The sequence below is a fragment of the Peromyscus leucopus genome, chromosome 7 (genome assembly GCF_004664715.2).
Source record: "Peromyscus leucopus breed LL Stock chromosome 7, UCI_PerLeu_2.1, whole genome shotgun sequence".
NCBI lineage: Eukaryota > Metazoa > Chordata > Mammalia > Rodentia > Cricetidae > Peromyscus > Peromyscus leucopus.
Window position 1 is genome coordinate 40908611 of NC_051069.1, and position 7261 is coordinate 40915871.

Here is a 7261-nt window from a genome sequence, read left to right on the forward strand (position 1 = left end):
TACACAGTCCAGAATTCCTCCTTACAAATTGCTGTTTGAGTCGGTGTGATTCAGGCTGTGGATGCTGTTGGCTTTATGATCCAAAATTTCATATGTCTGCTTTCTTCCATTCTTCCTCTGTCTCTCTCCTCCTTCTGCCTTAGTGGCTGACACGAGTTGTCTTCTCCTGAGCTGTCTTCATTTGGGGACCAAGTGGGAAGGTCTCTGTAGGTACGAGGTGAGTCCCTGGGGCTGTGCAATAGTGAACTGAGGCTGCCAGAGAAGAAGGGAGCAGAAACAGAGCTTGTCAGGGAGGTGATGGAGCATGCCAAGGAGGCGAGAGACTCCAGGTCTTGTAGGGACTTAGAATATGCTGAGAAGCATGGCCTCTGTGTTCCAGGAGTCACCAACATGCAGGTCTTACCGAGTGCCCGGGAACTTCAGTGTTACTGTCTGGGAACTGGATATGCCGGGGTAGCTTTCCTTCTCCATTCTCTCACATTCTACCCAGTAAGATGGGTGTCATCTGCTTGCATAAGGAACACAGTTGATGTCACTCACTAAACTGCAAAAATGGAACCAGGTGGGGAGGGCATTAGGAATTTAGGTGGAAATGACAAACTGTGCACACTTACTTGAATTTTGACACCTCCAGGAAAAGGGGAGGGAGGCACTTAGGTCTGATTAGATATGAAGAAATTTTCACGGAGAAGGCTGACTCTCCAGAGGTTTCTGAACAATATGAGCGAGAGGCACAACTTGGCAGTTGCTCGATACAATTGACTAAATACTTTAAAGCCCAAACAAATGCTGGTTCCAGTTACAGGAGCTCTTCCAGCCTGCCTGGGACCTCCTCCCTACATTGCACATTTCTCCCTGTAGACCTCCGGGACGTCTCTCCAGCATGGAACCTTTCCCCAACAGGTAAGAATGAGGGTTCTTCCTGCTAAGAGCCTTATCTGGCTCTGTACCTATAGCCAGGATGGAAAATCAGTATTGAATTCAACTCTTTTGAAAGCTGTCCTGGATTTGTTTCCCTGTGTTGAGTTTGTGCTAGTCAACTTTGACTGTAAACATTTAAAAGCAGTGGTTCTCAACCTGTGGGTTGCTATCCCTTTGGAATCACATCTTAGGTATCCCGCATATCAGATATTTACATTATGATCCATAACAGTAGCAAAATTACAGTTAAGAAGTAGCAACGAAATAATTTTATGGTTGGGGGTCACCACAACATGAGGAACTGTATTAAAGGGTCTTGATATTAGGAAAGTTGAGAACCACTATTTAAAAGCAAGAACCTATATGTTTGTTTTATACAAGTTTGCTCTCAACTGGTGCATTTAACAGTGGATTAACTGCTGAGGGAACCAGATGGCCTTGGGTATATTAAAAGTTGACCACATTTCATATGATTTCTAGCATTATGGTTGTCAAGGCGATCTCTATAAATGTCCTACATTTAACATTGTAAATGTAAGAGTGACCAGGGAAAGCGTGTTGAAGGATCTCATTGCCCCAGACTGAGCTCAACACTGGCCTGGCTTGTTCCCACCTGAGCAGATCTCCTGCTCTTCTTCATTTTCCTCTTCCTAGGATAAGAAGTATCCTCCTGGGAGGAAAGATTTCATTCCTGGACTTTGCTACACTCAGAGTCCCTTCAAGAGGGAAGGATTGATGCCCGTTTCCCACCCTGGGGATGGAATCAGCCTCCTCCACTGGCTTGCAGATAGAAAAGGGGCCCATGTGAGGGCCCCTCCCTTGCACCTGGAAGACATGAGGCCAGGATGTGCTAAATAACTCACTCTTAGGTTTTGAGAACTAGTTGGGAGAGCTGAAAATTACTTGAAGTCCTAGGCCCTGAGTCTCAACCTGCTGGGGATGGATAGAGCAAGCCAGCAGGAAAGGACCACAGCCCTGTAAGCCAATCTCTCAGTTTACAGAAAACAGAAATTTACAGCAAAGCAGTAACTTACTCCCTTATTCTACAGGAAACCTCGTTCGTTGTTTGGGTTCAATTTGCTTCCTTATGATTCTTCTAAACACATAGGCTAATTCTCAACAATGGCATGGAGGTTAATTCTCAACAGTGGCATTTATTCAAGAATTCTAAAAGCCAAGAGACAACTGGCAACACTAGTGTTCTCTGCTCCATACTCGACTGTGTCAACCCCACATCTGAAGTCCCAACAAACGTTATAAACAAAAAGCACATTTCTGCTCAATAATACCACGAGGTGTGTATTTTAAATTCAATGGTTGATTAGCTCATAGGACAATCTAGAAGGAAACTAAGCAAAAGAAAATGCTATAAAATGCAAGCAGAATAATTATATGAAAGGAAAGAATAAAACCCTGAATTCTAAAGTCTTTGTCCTCAAAGCCCAGATAAGTATGGTATTGATAACAAATATATTTCTTTTTCATTAGTATGCTTGTGTTTACTTTCTTTCTAGTCAGCTGGTGACACATTTCATCAATGCCCAGATTGAAGCCAAGTTCCCCAGCTTCTGTTTCTCACACTGGTGTCCCTCAAGACCTCTTCCATAGGAAGGCTTGAGGCACACTGTTAGAAGCATGTGGCCTACTCCAGGGTTCCAGGAAATACCCTTTGGCAGACCATCCAGGGGACATCCATAGCAACTTAAGAGCTGGGCCATCTCTCCCTCCTTCCACCATCAAGCAGGATGACCCCCGGTGCTCATGGAAGCCCCTCTGAAGCTGGGTGACAGGGCAGGAACTACTGTGCAGCCCTTCCAATGATCACAAGATGCCTGGCTAGAGAAGCAGCTGCTGCTGTGTGCTTCCTGTGACTCACCTTGCACGGTGTGTACAGAACCCTTTTTCCCCCTCTTCCGTCTGAGAAGGGCACACTGCCTGCTGGGAAGTTACTCCAGGAGGGGAGTGGGCAAGGCCAGCTCACCTCGTTTATAAGCACTCTGGAGCCTAGACCATTCCCTGGTGATTTACAATGTTTGATTTCTCCCTGGGACAGAGGAGTGCTCTGTAAATCAAACCTGTCTTGGTTTGTCAACCCGTGTCAGTGTTTGCTGAGTCCTCAAGTCAAAGGCAAGTTGGAACAGCGTGGAGACCTTGGCACAGGACTTGTCCCCCCCCTCTCCAGCTTCCCATTTTGACGAAACAATTCTAGGGTGAGGTTGGCCTTAGGAGTTATTTCTCTGACTCATATTCCCCTTTGCTCTTTTCACACACTCAGAATGCAGCTACTCTGAGTCCCTCATAGCCCTGGGCAGAGAAAGAGGCCAGGGTTGGGGCAGAGCCTTACGAGGGTCCACTCCCAAGGCTGAGAAGACAAACAGGGAGGTGTCTCTCCCAAGCTGATTTCTTTCATCACCTCAAGCCATGTGGGGACACCATTGCCACACACTTCATGAAGAGGCCTCAAACTGGTTCTAGCACTCGAAGATGTGGACAAGCCTACATGCAAAGCTGACAGAGAGTTAAGTCAAGCAAGGAGGGAAGTGGCTGGCTTGGTATCTGTTCTTTTGGGTGAGATGAGGAATTTGGGGGGCCCTGCACCTTTGGAGACTTGGGTTAATGTGAGGAACAGATCTTACCCCAGAAAAACGTTTGTACAGCCGCCTCATTTCATGCTTTCTTTTTGCTCATCTAATTCAGCAGCCATTTCCTCTGTTGGCACTGAGAATGCAAAATGGGAGACATAGGAGTCACCTCCAAGAATCTCACCACTTAGAAGGGAGCAGACACAAAAAGCTTCGATACAATGGGCAGATACTAACACAAAGTGATGCATAAGGCACCATCTTTCCTTCCCTGGGATGCAGACAACTTAGCACACACACGTGCTCACCCCAGAATACAGGCTCTGTGTCATTAGACATCTCCGTGCATGCACAGCATATGTGCAATGAAGATAGGAGAGCTCAGCTAACTGAGATGCCCTGGCACTTTCTAGAGGGGTTTTCACTCCTCAAATTTTGCAAGCCCTGACTCATTCAACGTGAAACCAAAAAAGCCTTTGAAAAGCCTTTGAAAGACACAGCACCTGGCCTCCACAGAAGAGCTGGTCTGGGCCACTTTCTGGAGAACAGAGAAAATGCCAATTATCCACATCTCAGGATTCCCAGGTCCTCTGTGTTGTACCTTGACTGGCCTCCTACGATTTTGAACAAGCCTCTGACTTTGTATACCTCAGAAATTCATTGAATAAAATATAGAAATTTGATTGATTGGAAAGTGAATTTGGGTATCATTAGGATGCTTCATCTGGGTGGCATTCATTCACTAATTTATTCATTCATTGTGTCTGCATTTAATCATTACATCTATCTGTGTTGCTATCTATGGTTTGGATCTGGAATGTCCCCAAAAGGCTCATGAGTTAAAGACTTGGTCCCTGACCTGCCACACTATTGGGAAGTGATAGGAACTTTAAGAGGTGAGACCTGCTGGTGAGTCTTAGGTGGATTGAAAACCCTTTAAATGGAGCTGTGGGAGCCTGGTTTCTTACTCTTTGTGTCTCAGCCATGAGGAAAAAGCTGTGTTCCAACTTAGACCACCATCATCACGTGCTATCTAACCACAGGAACAAAGGCACTGAAGCCAGCAACTTATTTATGCCAGGTGTTTGCTACAGCAGCAGAAAGTTGGTCAACCCAGTGTCCATTGTTAATAAGCTGATGCAAAAAATTATGTATGTGCAAAAGACAAAGATAAAATACATCCAATCTGAGGAATTCGCCTTACATATAAAAGACCCAAGTTACCCCATTAACAAAATTTCATGAATGATTGATACTAATATTCCAATAAAGTATATTAGGATTTTAAATTTTGATTCTGCACCTGGAGGACTTGCAAGTGGCCCCTCTGTCCTAGCAACAAGTAAAAAGAAAAAGAAAGAAAGAAGAAAGAGAGGATCAACTCTTTTAAAATATGTAAGAGAAGTGAGTCACTGCACCATACAAACAAACAAAAAACTGTCCCACAGTACAGAGAATCACAACTCACCATAGCAAAAAGCCCCACGGTAGCCAGCATCTGTCTACCAGTTACACAAACTGTAACTATGGGTAGCTGGAGGCTCAGCAGAGGGAAGTCTGAGAGTATGAACCTCAGTCATGTAGACCCTGGCCTTAGTGAATTTTGTCTCCAGAAGCTCAACTGATTTCTCTTAGTGAATTTTGGAGAAAATAGTCTCCTCATGTTTCCATCAGGAAGGACGGAGAAATAACCATTCTGAAACATAAGGAAAGTACTCAAAGAGAAACAACTTATTAAAACTTGCAGAAATGTTACTAGAGTCCACCTGGCCAGTGAGAAAGCAAAACACACAATCTGTGTGTGTTCTCCGCCATCCTCTATACTACCTAAGCAGAGAGGGATGGAGAAACATTATGAAATCCCAGTGCAGAGGCACAGAACCACGAACTAATGCATGAGTGAAAGGAAACAACTCAGGGAAAACTGAAAACCCTTTCAACTAAGTGAAAATGAAAATTCAGTTTGCCAAAGCTTGTGGGATGCCGTGAAATCTATACTTAGAGGGAAGTCTGCAGCAATTAGAAAATAAGAACGACTTAAGGTTTTTTGTTTGTTTGTTTTTAATATCAAATTGTACCCTAGGAACTAGAAAAACCAGAAATGGATTAAATCCTAAACAAGTAGATGACAAGATGCAGAAAAATGTAGAGCATTTTTAAATTAAAAAAGGTAGAAAATTACAAAACAATAAGGAAAATTTGATTCTTAGAAAAGTTCAATAGAGCCAGGCAGTGGTGGTGCACACATTTGATCCCAGTACTTGGGAGATAGAGGCAGGAGGATCACTGAGTTCTAGGCCAGCATGGGCCACAGAGTTCCAGGACAGCCAGGGTTACACAGAGAAACTCTGTCTCAGAAAAAAAAAAAAAAAAAAAGAAAGAAAAAAAGGAAAGAAAGAAGAGAGAGAGAGAGAGAGAGAGAGAGAGAGAGAGAGAGAGAGAGAGAGAAGATCAATGGAATCTTAGAGCATCTAAGGAAAAATAGAGGACATAAATTATTTATTTGTAAATAAGAGATAACAAAGGATTGTTACACAGTACCATGCCTTCAACCTTGATCACCTAAATGAAATGGATGAATTTATAAAAAGACACAAACTGTCTAAACTCACAGGAAGAAACAGTCAGAACAGGCCCAGCTGAGAGAATGAGCACAGTAGGTAATGTATAGCCTTGAAAACACAAAGCACCACTCCAGGTGAGCTCACTGCTGAATTCTACAAAACACATGCAGAACAGGTATACCAGTTGTCTGCAACCTCTTTCAGAACATGGAAGTAAAGGAATCCTCCTTAATTCATTCTATGAGGCCAGCATCATCCTCATGCCCACATCAGATAAAGATTATGATAAAAACAACACAGTCTAATCCCTCTTGTTAACAAAGATACAAAAATTCTCAACAAAATATTAGCAAGTTAAATTGAGCAATATATAACAAGATGTATATCTAATGTGGAAGAGGGATTTACCTTACCTATAAAAGTCTGGTTCAACAGAAATCACAAGACCACAGCAATGGAATCCAGAAAAATATTGGACAGAATTCTATACTCATTCATAATAACAGATCTCTGTAAACCAGGAACAGAAAGAACTCCTCAACTTAAGGACTATACATATATACACAAACACACAAATACAAAATTCCACACCTAGTACATGTGACATTAAGAATCCAGAGGTTTTCACATGAGGATCAGCGACAAAGCAAGGACGTCTCATTTCACTGTTCTTTTTCAACATTGCACTGAATGTCCTAGCAAATGCAATAAGATGAGAAAAGTGAATTAAGTTTGAACTTCTTAGTAAAGAAGAAACAAAATTACTTTTTCTTAGAACCAATGATTTACTATATAGAAATCCTAAGGAACTGACAAAAGCTCTTGTAAGTTATAGAAACGCTGAGTATAATTTAATTAAAGAAGTTAGTTGCTACAACAATATATATACATATACATATATAATCTACATATAATATGTAATATGTATCATATATAACAAATATATGGATGTGTATAATATATACAAATTAAAACACTCTAGTCACATTACCATACATGATAATGAAATACTTTGGTATATGTCTGACAAATTTGTGCTCTATGAAGAAAATTATAAAACCTGGATAAAAGAAATAAAAAGAGTTAACTAAATGGACACACAGTCATATCCACTGATGATAGGACTCGATATTGTCAAGACATTATTTCTTTCCAACTTGACCCACAGAGTCAATGTAATCAAGATCAAAATCA